At 37.5% G+C, this 18,912-nt stretch overlaps 1 protein-coding gene across 1 annotated transcript in view; it reads right to left on the reverse strand.

Annotated features, from left to right (window-relative positions):
* The window catches only part of LOC306845604 (glutamate receptor ionotropic, NMDA 2C-like), a 62,497-nt gene extending 47,650 nt beyond the window's left edge, over positions 1-14,847 (reverse strand). Inside the window, exon 1 of the mRNA XM_079378502.1 lies at positions 14,764-14,847. The gene's annotated coding sequence lies outside the window, so the exon portion shown is untranslated. The remainder of the gene's footprint in view (positions 1-14,763) is intronic.
* Between the last annotated feature and the right edge of the window lie 4,065 nt (positions 14,848-18,912).

The raw sequence follows: 18,912 nt of genomic DNA on the forward strand, positions 1-18,912 counted from the left end.
AATAAATCAATAAAAATAATAATAACATGGTGCTTAATTTTTATAATAATATGGTGCTTTATAATGTTACAAACCTCACTATCATTACTGTGATGCTAAAAAGCATATATTATTTAAATGATTTATACAGCAAGTATTTTTTTTTTTTTTTGAGAAAACAATTACTAACTTAAATCTTAGAAATCCTATTAATAGTCTTCTTTTTTGACAGCAAATATATATTTTTTCCTTTTATTTTGAGGTAAAATGTTTGGGAAAAGGGCAAATCTCAAAATGTTTGAGAGCCATCTGCATCCCTATAATCTGCTGTTTGGTGCTAATATGCAATGCCTGCCACAATATAAAAACATTTTATTTCTATCCAAGTTTAATATCCAGAGAAAGCTATACACCAGCAATCTGTATAGGTTGTTTTTATCCTGGGAAATGTAAACACTGATTCTGTTCATTTGAGTCACCCAACTATCCCAATAGAAGTAATTGCTCCATCAATGACATGTATTTGTGGGCGGGGCTATCTGATTATCCAACCAATGACACACCAGGGAAACTATCCATAAATAAGTGTCATTATTTTTCCAGTTCCCAGAAGTAGAGGAATAAAACACGTCACCTAATCTACAAATCTATCATTTATACTCCATTCCCCTCGTCTCTCTCACACACTATTTTATTCTTTCACTTCCTACGTGGGTTTAATATGTGTCACTGTCCTTGCCTGTCCCGAGCTGTATCAGTAGAAAGTTTGTGTGTCTGCTCAGATTAGTGACCTCTCTGATTTGGCTCATGTAAGTCAGTGCTGCCTCTGAGAACATAGACCAGATTAGATCAAAGTAACGCTTGCAGATCCAGCCTTGCATGAAGCGCCCCACCGTCTCCATCTCATATTCTGCCCCTTATCCGCCAGCACTCTTTTTTTTGGACACGTCTTTTGTTCGTACAATGTCTTGAACAAAAAAAATATATGGAGCTATATATAAGTGTGCATTCTGCAGGTCTGATCAAATCACTAGCAGCAGGAACTTAATACAGTGCTTCAAACCTCAAAGAAGTGTTCAACACCCTCTAGTGGAGGAAAGAGAGAAGAAAAGCCACAGTCACAAAGCTCTTATTGATTGCTATTGATACCGTACATCAGTTTTAACAAGAGTACCAAAATATCCCTGTAAGCTCAACCCGTTTCTGAGCTGAAGTCTGGTTTCTGAAGTTTTCTGGTAACCTCAAGGTCACTCTTGCTGCAGGTTAATCATTTAAAAATATTCCCATTAAAGTTCTCACACATTAGGACTAGACATTTTTTAAAGTATTTCCATCCATTCCCGAGTTAATTTTCCCATTCATCCGCAGCATTCCGAGCCTTTGATATGTCAAAGGGAATTACATTCCAACTCCAGTTCCATCACACTCCGACTCTGGCAAATTCCTCATAATGGTACAGTGACATTTAAAGATACAATCCTTCCCATAACCCCCTATTTGAAAAGGCACATATCCAGGAGTTGATTGCAATATCAAGAGAAAAAAGGGAAATACTTTCTCCTCCTCTGCTTGACCTATCAGATGAAAAAAACGGAATATTGCACAAGAGTTACAGCATACCGGCAAAATTGCATGCAAGAGCCAAAAGACTCTTTAATATGCTGTGTAGCTTTACATATTATAATCATATATTACAGATTTTAATTAAAAAAGCATAATATAATATAATATAATATATAAAGTGACAATTATTTTCAAGTTAAATAACCATAAATAATAATAAAGTGCTTTATCATGTAAAATGCTTTGATAAGGGGAAAAGTTTATATATATAAAAAAGATGAATAATAACAATAAGGTGTTTTATAATGTTATGCTTATTTAAAAGGCTTTGAATAGGTTAAATATAAGGGACATTATTTTCAAGACAAAAAAAACACTTGATTACCTCGTTTATATTACTATGCAAAAAATTATATATAATAAATATATTGCTTAAATGATTTATACATTATTTATAAATAAATAAAAATAAGCACATAGTAGTAGTAGTAGTAGTAATATGGTACTTTACCATGTTTAAGCTTATTTAAAATGCTTTAAATATGGTAAAGATAATTAATATAAGCCATTACTGTGATGCAAAAAACTATATAGCTTTTTTAATTGGTTAAAAAAAAAAAGGTAAATGTATAAATTATTTGTACATTATTTATAAATAAATAGAATAAGGTAAAAATAGCGTCAGGGTAAAATAAGGTTAAACAATGCAGATTGTTTAGCGAACTGGTCCCATAAAATGCCTATGGACGTGTAGGAGATGTGAAAGGATCATTTGAAATTATACGCACCTTCACTGATCTCATTTTTGGACAAACAGTCGAGTCAATAAACAGGCGCCGTTATTGTCACATCAGATCAAGGTCAGTGCTCCATTTTAATCTGAATCTTCCTGACTGTGGCACTGACGAATGTTTAAACTGCAGCATTCATTCAGCCTGCCATCAGATTTCCCCTCTTAGCTATCGTAACTCAACATCCAGCTGTCTGTCATCGGCCCTGACAAGCTCCAGGTTCATATTTACTTGTGTTGTCTTGATTAAATGATGCCTGTCATTATGGCCTCGTGATGAACATCTGTAACAAGCTGTCACATTAATGCGCAGATATACTTTCTCTCTGTTGCGCCCGCAGCCGTTCATCATGGTTCTCACACTCCACACTGTGCTTCCAGGTTACAGGCAGCTGACTGTACTCTATCACCACAAATATCAGCATAACATGTACGACTCTAAAATAATGTAATAAATATGGACGTAATAACATCAGCTATGACATAAAAACACCCTAATGTGCATACAGTGCCTTGCGAAAGTATTCATACCCCTTCATTTTTTTCACATATTGTTATGTTGCTGCCTCATGTCAACTGCTTAAAATTTCCACATCAATCTACACTCCATGCACCATAACGGCAAAGCAAAAAAAATGGTTTTTAACATCTTTGCAAATTTATTAAAAATAAAGAACTTCTATGATTCCATTGCATAAGTATTGATACCCTTATCTGGGACAGTTGAAATTTAGCTCAGGAGCATTCATATTGCTTGTAGATGTTACTACACTTTGAGTGAAGTTAACGTGTGGCAAATTCAATTGAATGGGTATAATTTGGAAAGGCACACGTCTTAATAAAATGTCTAATAGCTGTTAATGCATATCAGAGCAAAAAACAAGCCCTGAGGTAAAAAAAAAAAAAAAACTGTCTGTAAAGCTCAGAAACAGGTTTGCGTCAAGCCACACATCTGGGGAAGAGTTCAGAAAAAAAAAATCTGCTTCATTGAAGGGTCACAGAAGCATGTAGTCTCGGTTAGCCTTAATGGAAGAAGTTTGAAACAACCAGGATTCTTCTTAGAGCTGCCTCCTGGTCAAACTGAGCAATTGATGGAGAAGGGCTTTGGTTAGAGTGGTGACCAAGAACCTGATGATCACTCTAGTTGAGCTCCACGATCATATGTGAAGATGGGAGAAACCCACAGAAGGACAAACATCACTGCAACACTCAATGGATCTGGGCTTTATGGCCAAACTCAATCTTCTCCTCAGTGAAAACACATGAAAACACACTTGGAATTTGCAAAAAAAGTGAAGTGAGTGAGTGAGTGAGTGAGTGAGTGAGTGAAGTGACATACTGCCAAGTATGGTGACCCATACTCGGAATTCGTGCTCTGCATTTAACCCATCCAACGTGCACACACACAGCATTGAACACACACACCTTTAACACACACCCGGAGCAGTGGGCAGCCATTTATGCTGCGGCGCCCGGGGAGCAGTTGGGGGTTCGGTGCCTTGCTCAAGGGCACCTAAGTCGTGGTATTGAGGGTGGAGAGAGCGCTGGACATTCACTCCCCCCACCTACAATCCCTATCGGCCTGAGACTCGATCCCGCAACCTTCGGATTACAAGTCCGACTCTCTAACCATTAGGCCACGACTTCCCCTTCAAAAAAAAGCACCTAAAAGATACTCAGACTGTGAGCAACAAGATTCTCTGGTCTGATGAACCTCAATTCCAAGCATCATGTTTGAAGGAAACCAGCTCTGCTCATCACCTGCAGAGTACCATCCCAAAAATAAAGTGTGCTGGTAGCAGCCTCATGCTGTGGGGCTGTTTTTCAGCGGCAGGGACTTACCTTCCAACAGGATAATGAACCTAAATACACAGCAAGAGTGGCTTATACACAACTCTGTGAAAGTCCTTGAGTGGCCCAGCCACAGCCTGAGCTTGAACCCAATCAAATATTACTGGAAAAACCTGAAAATGTGCATCTGCCCCTATCCAACCTGACAGAGCTTGAGAGGTGGAGGGGTGAGGAGAAGAATGGCAGATAATTGCCAAATGCTGATGAGCAAAGCTTGTCGCATCAAACAAAAAAGGCAGTAAAGGTGCTTCAGCCATAGTACTAAGTTAAGGGTATGAATACTTATGCAATGTACTTATTTCAGTTTTTTTATTTTTAATACATTTACGAAGTTGTGACAATTCTGTTTTTGATTTGTCATTATAGTGTATGGAGTGTATATTAAGGTTCTGCAATATATAAATATATTGTGGAAACTTTTTTACTTTATTACTGCAAGACGGTCACTGCCAACACATCTTATATACATCTACTATAATACAATGAAATACTTATGATTCATATATTTATTCATGTCCATGTATTTCTGGGTGTCAATAGATTGCTTTCTGCATGCAGAAGAGTGTAGATACAGCATCTGCTGGCAGTGGGTATCTGCCCACTCTAACCTGCCATACCATGACCCCCTAAATTCAACCCACAAACCTTTGCTAACCTGCAAAACCATGACCTACTAAATTTAATCCACAAACCTTTAACCAAAAACACATCACACATCAATGCTTACATGCTCTCAATATCAAGGGTTTTACATCATCTTATAAGCTTATCACACTATGCTTAACACTAGGTTAAGGCTACTGAAAACACTCGGATATTAAGCTTTTGCAGTGCTAAACCTAAATTGCGGTGTCCAAAGATCCACAGTGTGAATTACTAACCCAAGGTAAATTATGATCCACGAAACAGGAAGCAAGTTAACCCATGTGGCCTGGAGAGCTGTGCTGACTCTCTCTGTGGTATTGTGTTTGACAGTGTATTTTAGCATGTGCACGTTCTCATAAGGCGCTCATTGAGGCTGCTGCATGACTGTGGCTTAACGAGCCATTAAAGAGCCATTAAGACTCATTAAAGCACAGTCATGCAGCAGTCATGCTGGCTTAACATGACACTGACTGATTCTGAGAGCTGCTGCAGGTAGTCAAACACCTCACAAGGTGACTGCGCTAACATTATACATCCTTCTAGAGCAGTCCAAATCTTACTGCATTTCAGTGCGTAACAATGAAAGTCTTTCAGTCTTTCTCATTTTATAGAGATCTGATGAGATCTTTTAAATAGAGGGTCGACCTTGATCTGAATGGGCAGATACCAGATGTAATGCAACTAGATTTTTAAATCTAGCAGTAGCACTCAACAAGCCCCACATTTTGATGGATCATAAACCGTAACACAAACACGCAGGACATGCTTCAGTTTAAGGAGTTACTAGTTCAGATCTCGAATCGCTACAATCTGACTAACTTAAATTCACTGACTTAAGAGTGACTTTAAGCGTTTAGTTTGGCATTTATGTCTAACAAACATAAAGGCTATCCATTTCCTCCATTACAATCATGACTTCCTCTAATAAATAACAAAACATCAATTCATGCATACATGGGTACTGTGACATGACAGTCACAGAAGTGTCCTGCGGTGTAACATGCTATTCTCTATCCGAACAACATTTTCTCATTATTTTGCATGCATTTTATGTTAATTGAGAGACTGCAACCTTCATTTGTCACTCCACAGGACCATTTAGTGAACTGGACAATGCAAAAAGGTAATCAAAAACTTTAAAAAATGCATGATATTATTATTGTATTGTATATTTGTTATTATTATCTAAATATGATCCTAAAATTGTATAAGGAATCTAGTTATCATGCCTTTTCAAAAGTTTAAAAGTTACATATTGTATAGCATTTATAAATAAATACATTTTATCCTAACATATTAGCATAAAACATATCATTGACATTAAAAATGGTCTGTCCTGGTTCTCTCTGTCAATTAGCCACATGCATGACTTCAGTGATTTGCATTTTACAACTCATTTCACAGTGTTTTTACAAAATCAATTAAAAAAGTATTTAATATTATAAACAATTATATAAAATAAAATCAACTTTTATCCCTTTATTTCATTTTATTATCAATGTTAAAATAAAATAAAAATGTAACTTATTTACAAAATTACAAAAAGTTGTAAAAGGTCAAGGTTCATGTGTGCACAAAATGACTAATATATATATATATATATCTAATAATACAAAAGTAACTCAAACATTAGGCATATTTCCAGTAGTATACATTGTTATCAAATAACTTCATCACATACGTTTAATTCACCAAAAGTCATGATCAAGTTTTCACCTTGAATATTAGAATGGCTATTTTATGTCATATGGCATATTTAATTCAATTTTGTGCAAAAATGCGCTGTAAAAAATATTGTCCAATATAAAACGATTATTGAAGTAGGCCTGCGTTTTTACAAGAAAATACTGTTAAAACTGTTTTTGATCTACTACAAAATTTCACATCTAATTCAGTGTGATACTTGCTGTTAATTTGTAATTATTTGTTAAATTTACAAGCAATATGAACAAAAATTGTTTCAAATTAAATCCTACACAAATTTTTGTTCAGTGCGTCTCAACATTTGGGGCAGTCTAATCAAAAATTGTGTAAAACAAAATCACTATCACGTCCCAGGTAAGATCACTGAATTTTAGGATAAAGAATTTCCCCACAGTGGTTTTATTGTAACGTGGAAAAAAAGAAACTTAAATGTAACCGGTTTCAGCATTAACACTAGCCCCTTATACATAAATCTTATCCTAAAGTCTCAATATAGGAAAAAAGGGTTATAACCTTCCTCACATGGCTTCTCTCTCATCAGCATTAATCTTGACCATCAGAAAGGACACGGATCTGGTCCTGGACCAGCGCCTGGGACATTCTGTAAAGATCTCTATTAACCCAGAGTCCTAGAAGGATGCAAAGAGTCCATCCATCAAGATCTTTTCCCCCCAAACACATTTCTCACTCAGCGTCAACCTTCTTAGCACAACAAGCCAATTTTATTTTTATTTTTTTGGTCTGTTTTTGCGTGAGAGTGAGGATTTTTTCCAGGCTGTTTAACTGTAATAACATCTGAAAGTCAGCAGATTACGCTGGAATTGAAAATGTGTTGCAGGGGCAACGATCCATTTTACTTGACACATGTAGCCGTAGACTCTATATATCTTATATGGCACTGCTGTTAACGCGAGACTCAAGTGCATGTTGGGTTATGGTGTGCAGCAAAAAGCATCTACTGGGTTTCCATGTATATATATATATATATAGATACGTATATATGTGTGTGTGATGTGTGGGCTATTTGGAGTGCGGGATCATGATAAGACAGCCTTAAGCTGACGTTGTGGCATCCGCAACAGAATCTCCCCTCATCCAGATGTCACTGGACTGCTTTAACAGCAGCGTATCTGCTTCCCCCGGCTCACACCCGACACTCACTTTCTCCAGCTCGCACTGCCACCAACCCACTCACACAGAGTAATCCGCATATAAACATACCACTTTGTTTTGTAATCTGGCTTGTGGATTGATACCCATTCGCCCCTCGGTCTCCCATGTGTTGAAAATGTGCTAACTTTCAGTGACCTTTTGCACAGGGAAGGGACGCCACTGTGTTAGTCACATCTGTAGTGTGAATTTTACAAAAATACTTGTATATTACTACACTTAGGGCCAGATACTAAACAGGGCAAATTAGCATTAGAGCGTAATTCCATAAAAGCACCATAAAATGAAGGTGTCAGTTTCGCTGCTGTCTATGGAGGATAAGAAAGCTCTCGGATTTCATAAAAAATATCTTAATTTGTGATGAGAAGATGAACGGAGGTCTTATGGTTTGGAACGAAATGAGGGTGAGTAATTAATGACAGAATTTTCATTTTTGGGTGAACTATCCCGAAATACTCTTTGCTAATGAATAAAATAAAAGAAAATAATAAAGAAAAAAAGAACAACAGAACAGTGAGTGAAAGATTTTTTTTGTTTTTTGGGTGAACTATCCCTTTGATACTTAAGTAATAAAAAAAATGTTTAAAGTTGAATTCTTGTTGAGTTTCATTATCATATTATCATCAAAATACAATGTTGTTGGTTGTCAGTGCATAGCTATGCTGTTGCTAAGGTGTTCAAAATGGATGGTAGGTGATTGCTTACGCAAAAATAATGTTAACCTAATAATGTCCCATGTGGTAACCTTGAGTAAATTAACTGAATTTAAGTAAAAAATATTGTTTTTATGGCTTTAAGTTTGATCACTTTAAAAAGTAATAGCACACCTCTTCTCTACAAGCCACATGATTCATGTCTGTCTTAGGGTTAGTGAATTGAACAAACTCTTAACTCTACGTATGAACAATAAACAACCACTTGTAAAATGCAAAGTGTAAAAATACATTTACAAAGGCATGCATGTGTAAAAATGATATAAATATTACAGATGTAATATTCCCATTAAGAGTCTTATGCTGCAGTGCAGGGGAGCAGAGACACGCTTGGTGTTTGCTGTTGTTTTTGTTTTTTTTGCATCCAGCAGCGTTCTATTTTCTTCTTTGCCAGAGGACATTATAGTGGACAAGGTGCACTTGGATTGCATTCTGAATACAAATACAAACACATGTTGTGTTGATAGTTACACCTGAGCGCCAACGGAGGTTCCCCGCGACCGGAGCTTCATTTGTGTGTGAGAGAGAGAGAGAGAGAGAGAGAGAGAGAGAGAGAGAGAGAGAGAGAGAGAGACACGTGCGTAATCACATTTCCACCTGCAGTCAAAGGAGAAATGTTCATTTCCTGCCCGTTTGTCAAAGGAATTACACTGATTGACAGATTATGTGGCCATGGGAGTTTGTTGCTTAAAAAAAATGTATAATTTTCCCCTACATGACCTTGGAGCAATCCTGCAAGCTCTGCTCTTTCATCTGTCCCTCAGTGGCCATGTCACGCTTGTCATGTAATACTGTTGAGTTGAACTCATTTGCATCACTAACCTCCCTACCCTTTAACATAAATTCATAATAAAGAGGCGTTACAATCACTTGCATTTCTATTCTCCAAATATGCTAACAAACATCTATCTCTATCTATCTATCCATCCATCCATCCATCCATCCGTTTGTCTATCCATCCATCGTTCTATCTATCTATTGTTGTATCCATCTGTCTTTCTGTCCATCCATCCATCCATCCATCCATCTATTGTTGTATCCATCTGTCTGTCTATCCATCCATCCCTCCGTTGTTCTATCAACCTATCTATCTATCCATCCATCCATCCATCCATCCATCGTTCTATCATTCTATCTATCCATCTATCTGTCTTTCCATCTATCGATCCATCCATCCATTGTTCTATCATCCATCCATCCATCGTTCGATCTATCTATTGTTGTATCTATCTAACTGTCTGTCTATCTATCTATCCATCCATCCATTGTTCTATCAACCTATCTATCTATCCATCCATCGTTCTATCATTCTATCTATCCATCTATCTGTCTTTCCATCTATCCATCCATCCGTTGTTCTATCTATTGTTGTATCCATCTAACTGTCTGTCTATCTATCCATCCATCCATCCATCCATCCATCCATCCATCCATCCATCCGTTGTTCTATCAACCTATCTATCCATCCATCATCCTATCATTCTATCTATCATCTATCTGTTTTTCCATCTATTCATCTATCTGTTTTTCCATCTGTCCATCCATCCATTGTTCTATCTATCCATCTATCTATCCATCCATCCATCCATCCATCCATCTATTTTTGTATCCATCTAACTGTCTGTCTATCTATCCATCCATCCATCCTTCTTTTTATCTAGATCTCTCAGGAGAAGCTTTAGTGCAAATAAAATAAATAATATAAATTAAATAAAAACAAATAAAAATAAATATAAACAAAATTCAGAGGGAGAACAGACAAATGTGTCCAGAATGGAATGCTAGCTTACGGAATACTGTGTAGTATATATTTGCACATTTATCAGTATAAACTGTGTGGTGTGTACATTTAAAACCAGTAACAGAAACAGAAGGTATTATTAAATGTTTCAAAAATACAATGCTACATTATTATCATTACGTCACATTGCACATTTAATTCTTGTAATTGAAAATGTTTATTCTGCACTTCTGAATGGTAGTATGCTATTCTGCACACAGGCGGTTGTTAAAACACTTGCAGCATTTGTGACATAAAATAATATATTTTTTTAAATTCCCCATATTTTGAGGATGACCGTTAAGTGTGTTGTTGTAATCAGGTTCTCCTCACCGATGGAGTCAGTTTAATGTCATTGAAGCTGATCAGCTCTGGGCAACACATAATGTAACAACTTGCTGACAAGGCATTGTCCTGTATAGTGTGATGCAGTGCTGGATGTTGTTTCTGAGAGACAGATCTCATCAAGCGGTGTGAGCAGTGCCAGTCATTCATCTAAAATACTGGACAGCAAAACCGTCTTAAAGGAACAGCTCACCCAAAAATAAAGCATCACCATTTACTCACCCCCATGTCGTTCAAAACCTGTACGACTTTTTGTCCACACTTTGAGAACACTACCTCATGTGAAAAGTTTTGGTCAGTTCCTCACACTAAACTATTGTATGAATTCAGAATATGTGGAATAGTCACACAGACTCAAGAGCAGCGCAAACATTCTGTAAAACATCTCCTGTTGAGTTGCACAAAGGAAAGAAAGTCATAAGACTTAAATGAGGACAGAATTTTGGGTGAACATTCATAGTTCCAACGGTCATTGAATTTACTGCAATGTCACTATGGCTTTCAGCGTCGTCTTCATAAAACCACATCTATTCATTAAACTGCCAGCAAGAGCAGCACTGTTGCCCCAGAGTAATTCATTTACTCCATGTGTCTCTGTGCAAAGATTGAACGTCGTTCTGTGGCATCGGGTGATCTCAGACAACACAATGTGTTTGTTCACCTGTGGTGTAGCACTACCGACTCTGTGTGTGTTTGCATTACACAGGTTTTTGTGCACATCTAATGTGAGGAATGTCGGTGTGTGTTTGGTGGATATGTGGTCCGTGTTCGGCCGTAGTAAGGATTAGGACAGCATCTGTTTAGAAATGTCTGTTTGACTGCTGATTTGATCCATTTGCACTGATCGACACTCCGCTACACGCAAAACGAATCTTACATTCAAAATAAAACGTTTATGAAGAAAAAAGTGGTGCTTCTTCATGCAAACATTGCCACCTTGATGCTAATGTGTTGTAAACAGGATTATTCTAGTATTATTACCATTTTAGTTTTGATTAATATTTTAAATTATTTTTGTTTTTATATTTTCTGATTTCATTTTAGTTGTAGTTAATGGTTCAGTAATTCAAATATTATTTTAACAGTTTTTTAATACACATTTTATATTTTAGTTTTAGTTATTTTAGTACATGGTTAAGGTCCTTGCACGTGCGTTTTTCGTATTTTTTGTATTTGTCATCCGTTCCTATCAAAATGCTTGCTTCAGATGTGAAAATGCAGAAGATCGAACTCAATCCGATTTTTTTATGTCGGACGAAAGTGTCGGAGGCAGTGTGTAAACGTGATTGATACAACGCAAGATCGTATTTATTTTTCAACATGCAAAAATTTCGTACGAAAATTTCAGACTTAGTGTGCAATGACCTTTACTGTTCCTTCCTTTTTTTAGTTAATGCAATTTTTTTTTTTACTTATTTTTATTTTGAACCACAGCATTGCATGAAATGCAGTGTTACAATTTAACATGTTAATCCATGAAATTCCAGCTACATTGACAATTATTATTATATGAATCCATCTATCCATCTATATGTTAATCATCCAGAAAACTTTTAAAACTTTTTTCCAAACTCTTAAAAAAAAACATTTGTCTTGACAAAGTATGCATTTCTAGTTAAAAATTAGTCACATGAAGTTCTTTGAATTTCAATTAATTTTAATTATACTTTCTTATATTTAAATGTGAGTTGCAACTCTGCATAAAATTAATGCATTTAATTCAATTCAATACATATAATGCACATCTCAGACATGCACAGGTTTCAGTAAACAGCTTGGTAAGAAATGGTATAGTTAATGGTTAAATTAAATCTTGTTTTGCGTACAGAATCGGATTAGTGTTGCGTTGCGAGTATTGAGTGTTGACAGATAAGGTGAGTGAACGGTCGGCTCTATGCTGGTTGTGTTCTGTGTAAGCAAAGAACAGATGCATTGATCCCAGGGTTCGCTGGCTCCACACTGTACTGACTTGTCCACCACACAACAGGGTGGACAAACACACACACTGACACAGAAGAGCACACGCCATTTGAGAAGCGCCACACACTCACCCTCTCATGTCTTGGCTCTACTTTCCCAAGCTCTTCCTCTGATCGTCTCCACTCATATTTGGAAAGGACAATTTTGTATCTTTTTAGGTTGTGTGCCTCTATTACTATTTCTGATATTTACTAATATAAAGCTTACTGCATCATATTTGATACAGAAATATCTAAAGCCTCTAAATGATCAATGTGATCAAAATTGCTGAAAAACCTGTTGTACACTATCTACTAGATGCCTTCTGTTGCCTGGTTGACAGTTTATACTTTTTTTTTTACCAAGAAAAGTCCTTTTAGTATCATTTTAAAACACCCCCTTCAGATTGTGGTACACATGTCTTTTTGCTGCGAAAGTTTTTAGTGATTTTTGTAGAGTGAAAAACCTCTAGCATTGTTGCGAAGTGAAAATTGCAAACTCTGTACTGTCTCATCTGTGTGAAAAATGTGAGCAATTGTAGCTTTAGCTTGTTACTGGGACAGTTCCCTCAAATGTACACCAGTTTGTGCCTTATCTAATATCCAAACGGTGCATATTAGCAACTTAAAGTAATAATTTGCACCCTAAGGCACTACTATATTTCTTATAAGGGTTAATTAGGTACAAAGGCAAACTATAATTTTTGCAGACTTATAACAGGTTAACCTTGAGAAATCTAGTAAAGTGCTTCTTAACAGGTTGAAAGAAAAACTGAAAAATTAGACATGATTTCTCAACTGATCTACACAAGATGATACAGAATGTCAAAGCCTGCAATTAAACCATGAATGAGGAGAGAACACCTCATAGTCTTGACGTAACAGCCGGCCACTTGACGTAACTGTCCTACACTTCTACAGCGTACACTGTGTCCTTCATAGTACACACTACACACGCAGTGCCAACCCTACACAGATCTTCTGGTCGTTTTCCAGCAACTATGCTTACGGAGACAATTAAATCCAGTCTACTTGCTTATAACTATACAAGATAAAAAACTCATCATCAGAGGAGCTTAATTATAGACATTATTCCTGTGAGGGCAAAGTTCATTCTTATTATTAAAAGTAAAATCATATCAGGTCATATCTCAGCTCACAAATCACTGTCCTAATATAATAAAAACAAAAGTATTACTCTGAAAGCACTGCTCTGAAGGAGAACAAGGACACAAGGGCAATCAGGTCATTCAACAAAATCTTTCAATTTTTCACATAAATGCTAATAAGTGACACTTCTACCCATATTCTAGACATATATTTGAAAACAGCAGCTGCTTTTTACTAATCATCTCCTGTTTTACTATTTATTATTGTATTCCTGAAAATCATGTTGTTATGACTGATGACTGAAGAGTTATAATTATGATTGAGATGATGTTTTTCCATTTGCCCCGGAGCATATATTTAGCCAGGCTCTTTCTAATTTTGAAACTGTCACCCACCACTGCGATTTTAATAACTTTTCCTGAACATTTTGTACAGGATTACATGTGATTGGATCTGATAGACCAGCTTTTGTCTTTTTCTAGCCATCCCAAATACCTCTCTTTCCATTATCCACCTTGTTCTTATGAAGCACCCTCTTCTCACTACGAAAGTGGTACATTATCACAGCTTCAGCGGGACGAATCCTAAAATACGTCAGTGTGTGCTCCATAATAACTGCTCCCAACAGTAATTACTGAAAGCTGTCATTGCTTCCTATCCAAGATCTCTCAGTTCTCCTCTCAAGGGAATTCAATTTCTGCCACTTTAACATTCCAGCACAACGACTTTAACAGGAAACGCGCTCCATCTGCTGTGAGAAGTGATTGATCTTTCTTATAGCTGCAAGTCAGGAACCACAGAATGACATACTACGGCAACAACATGCATTAACCTACAGGTTTGTTTTCTGGTGTCGATCTGACATGAATGAAAACTTTACTATTTCAACAAGCGTCCAACCTGTGGGTGCACCAGCTTGAGATGACACAGTTTCACAGCGCTGTCCGAACACAGTAAGGCACTTTCAGGATGATTCATAAGCCAAACACACTTAGCATTCATTTCACACTGCACAAATCCTAAATAAAATTGCCAGTTCGGTCACTAAAAGCACAAATTAACAGGTGTGCAACTTAAAAAAATCCCATTTAAAGCGCATCTACGTGTATGTGTGCGCCAGCAACATCCCTGCCAGAAGTGAAGGTGATCAGTTACCTGCTTTGGCAAACCACATCCAGCCCGGACGCCCGACAGCACATTTTCTCCTCCGTGACTCGTCCTGATTTTTTTCTTCTTTTTTTCCCCCGTCCCCCCCCTCCTTCTTTCTCTCTCTCTCGTGGCTCTTGTTTGATTCTATTTCAGTGTAGACAGAACAGCCCACTGTGACAGTGGCATGGTCTCTAGCAGTTTGGCAGAAGGTCACATCATCTTCCGTGAGGGGAGGGTGGGACGGATGGAGGGAGGGGGGGAGGAAAAGACGAGGTGGCGTGGAGAGATGGAGGGAGAGCAGATTCCAGAGGAGAAATGAGAGGCAGGAGACGGCTGTCCACAAGTGTCCTGGTGCAGACGCACATAGAGCTCCTCGTCCAGGATGGTCACTGGTTAGGTGGATGCATGTGTCTCAACTCTCATTATAAAATCAGATTTTCAGATAAAATCTCATTATTTAAATCTGATAGGAGCAATCAGTGATTTTCATAAATTTGCAGTTTCATGTCAAAAAGAACATTAGGGTAAAATAGAATTTTGAATTGTCCGTTGTTCCATGTCAAAACAAACAAATACGAAATGGAATTTTCAGTGTATTCAGAGTTCTTTTCAGTCCAAAGAACAAATATTGTTTACCTTGTTAACTTGTTTCCAACATGTTCTTCAAGTGTAGTCCTCATTCCAGTAAAAGACACCACGGATTACTCCAAAAACTGGCAGGTAGAAGGGCACACAGGTGGAACAGGCTGACAGGCGGAGCCGGCTGTTGATTGCTAGCCTACAGATATTTTAGCTTCTGATTCCCTGGAGTTTGTAATTATTTTCTTGACTTCTGTAGTTGTAAAGCGATGTCCCGTTCACAGGTGCCTCATTTCAGTTTCCCCTGACCCCTGATGTTTTGTTGGAGTTGATGTGTTCGTCTGTGGCTGTGGAGTGCACTTGCGGTTCTCAGATTACTGTAGTTGTAATCCCGGCTCCTTCTGCACTCCATATCAGAGGCAGGACTTGTGAGCCGTAATCATTATGTGGTAAGGATTTATTCTAACTCTCTCTCTCTCTCTCTCTCTCTCTAGCCGTCCTCCCTCCCTGCTCCCTTCCTCTAGACCATCTTCTCTCTCTCTTTTTAAATAACTCTTCTTAAACAGATGGCTTCCATGATTGGGAGGCATTTCTACTCTCATTCTTTGAAGTCCAGACATAATATTGGTAGCAATTTCACACTCTGAGAATGCAATATTTTCAGCATCGCCACAAATTTTACTTTATAATCTTGTTTGTAACCGTATACTTGTGTGTACAGCATCTAGTTTGGGTTTTACTAGCAACAGCTCAAATGCTGTAGCCTAATTGAAGTTTCTCTCTGTGCTAAAGCTCAGGAGGTGGATTTATCTCACTGACTCACTTTTTTACTGGTGAAAAAGGTGTATTAAACAGTTGAGAGACAGAACAGGTCCTACATGTTTGAATTCTACAAGTGAACACACACACAAGTACAAGCAAATATCATTCATTCATCCATATTATTCTGGTCCTGGGTGCTGATTGGTTAATTCAGCAATCTTGGCATCTAAAAATGCAAAATTCAACTTGTTGAACTGAATTGCTGAAGCTGGTGCTGGTGCTGTAAAACCCTCAAATGTGCATCTTTAGAACTTGTTTACCCTTAGAGTGCATATTGGTACTTTAAATGGAGAGTTCTGCAATCATTTACTCACGTCATTAAAAACCTGTTAAGACTTTTTTTCTTCTGTGGAACACAAAAGAAGATATTCTGAAGAATGTTTCAACTGCTTTTGCCCATATTGTTAAAGTCAATGTGGTTCAAAACAATTAAGCTCCAAAAATGGACTCAAGGATAGCATGAAGTTGATCCAAAAATTCCAAACATCAGCTAAGGTGAAATCTCATAGGTTCTTCATGTCACATAACCAAACATCATGACATTTAAAGGTGCAGTATGTAATATTGACAGCAAGCTGTTGAAATGGATAGTGCAGTCCAAATTCAAAATATTGATGAGCTGATTTATCCATATTTTCATATGCCTCTGGTCATAGAACTTTTTAGTTGGATGCTGGGGGGTTTTAGATCAGGTAAAATGTGCGATCTTTGATCCAGTTCGTTTGCTCGTTTCCATGGTGGCATTACAATTTTTTTTTCCACCAACTGGCAACCTGGACTCTCGAAATATTATTGGATAAACTGTCAGTGGGAGGAATCACACAGACCAAAACAAAAACAGACATTCCGACACGGAATGCACATTTTCAAAGTTGAATAACTGGCTGTAACATTGTTTTTTTGGAGAAACAAGTATGTGAACTTAGTTTCCTAAATATCTGCAAATGTATTATGGTGTTTTTATGCTTTAGTGCAGTCAAAAAATTACACACCTTTAAAGGGGTCATCAGATGCCTATTTTCCACAAGTTGATATGATTCTTTAGGGTCTTAATAAAAAGTCTATAGCATACTTTGGTTTGCTAAAATTTCTCAAATGGCAGTGTAAAACAACACCCTTTTTACCTTGTCAAAAACAGCCCTGTTCATAGCAAGCCTTTCGAACCATGTCCCTTTAAATGTTAATGAGCTCTGCACACCCCGCCCCTCTCTTCCGTGGGGTGACAAGCCTTTCTCTGGGAGATGGTAAACTTTAGGCGCATTTAGCTGCGGAACTTGCGGACTAGCACATTATTAGGAAAAGCGATTTGCAAAGATTCATTAAAAAACTTAAACTCACTTCTTCGGCAGGTGAAGCTGGATCACGAATGATTTGCGTGAACATAAGACACATTTAGGTAGATCTAGGGGGGGGGGGGGGGGGGTCCCTTCAGAAATGATAGTAATGTTAATCCACTGCATCTTCAGTGGCTCAGATGTCAGGAGTGAATGATGACTTCTATGTTCATTATTACATACATCCAACAACAACAAAAAAAAAAACTCAATTGCTTAGGAGTCATTCTTGTCTACCCCTGCTCCGGCGTCGAAACAATGGCGGACTGATGACAGCTCACTCAGTGCTAAAACCAAAGACTGACGCCACTGACAACCAGCAATTGTGAGAGAGGCCTGGGTACTTGTGACATCACACAGCCAAGAATCTGTGAAGAGCTTGATCTGAGAAAGGGGTAATGATTTATGGGGATTTTTTAAAAAAAACACTGGGTGGATTTTTATCATTATAGGGTGGTTGTGTACACACTGCCAACACACATTTCAGTTCAAACAACACGTAAAAGTGAATTTTGCATCCGATGACCCTTTTAAGGTATGAGCATGTACACACATTTAGGATGCTATGACTTTCTTCTATGATGCTAGGATGCTATGACCTTGGATGCTATGTCTTCTGTCAAAGAGTTTGAACCAATCACAAAACTCTGAAACACAGAGTTATTAATTAATTAATCCACACAAAGAAATGAATTAATCCACACCATATAGTGGGACGTGGGAGTCACAAATAAGTGGATATAGTAATGGCTAAATGGTCAATCATAACAAGACCCTTTTGCTTTGACTATATTCACACTATATTTATAGGTCTAAACAGAGCTAAAAAAAAAAAAAAAAACATCTGTTGGTGTGGACAGTACAATCTGTTGGTTCATGGGATCCAGGTTTGAGGGCTGGCTCATGTCCTCATCTCATCTCTCTCTCACTACCGTTCCTGACTCTCTCTCTGCTGTCCTAAAAATAGCTAAAAGCCCATGAAAGTAAATCTGGTCATAGAGAATACTAGGATATTTGCTAATCTAAATTTATTTTGACCATTATAGGGTTGTTACTACAGAGTATGTCTATATGCCAAAATGATTAGAACACTAGTATTATCAGCAGCTAAAAATGGTTTGAAGTCATTTATTTCTATTTTTTTGCAGCAGTGTGTCAATAGGAAATATCAGATTACATTTCCAAACATTCATTTTGCCATTAATTGTAATAATCCAGTGAGATTTTTGTCTGACAACACAGAGATCTGATCTGATCATCATCCAGTCTGCCTGGAATGATGTGAAGGAACAACAAACTGAGACAGACTCAATCCAGAAGAACTGTGGAGAACAACATCTCCAAGAGGCTTCAAGAAACATACCTGCACAGCTGCCTAAAAAAAACTATGCGCAAGTGCACCGAGGGCAAAAGCTGCTTT

The sequence above is a fragment of the Barbus barbus genome (assembly GCF_936440315.1).
Source record: "Barbus barbus genome assembly, chromosome: 3".
Lineage (NCBI taxonomy): Eukaryota > Metazoa > Chordata > Actinopteri > Cypriniformes > Cyprinidae > Barbus > Barbus barbus.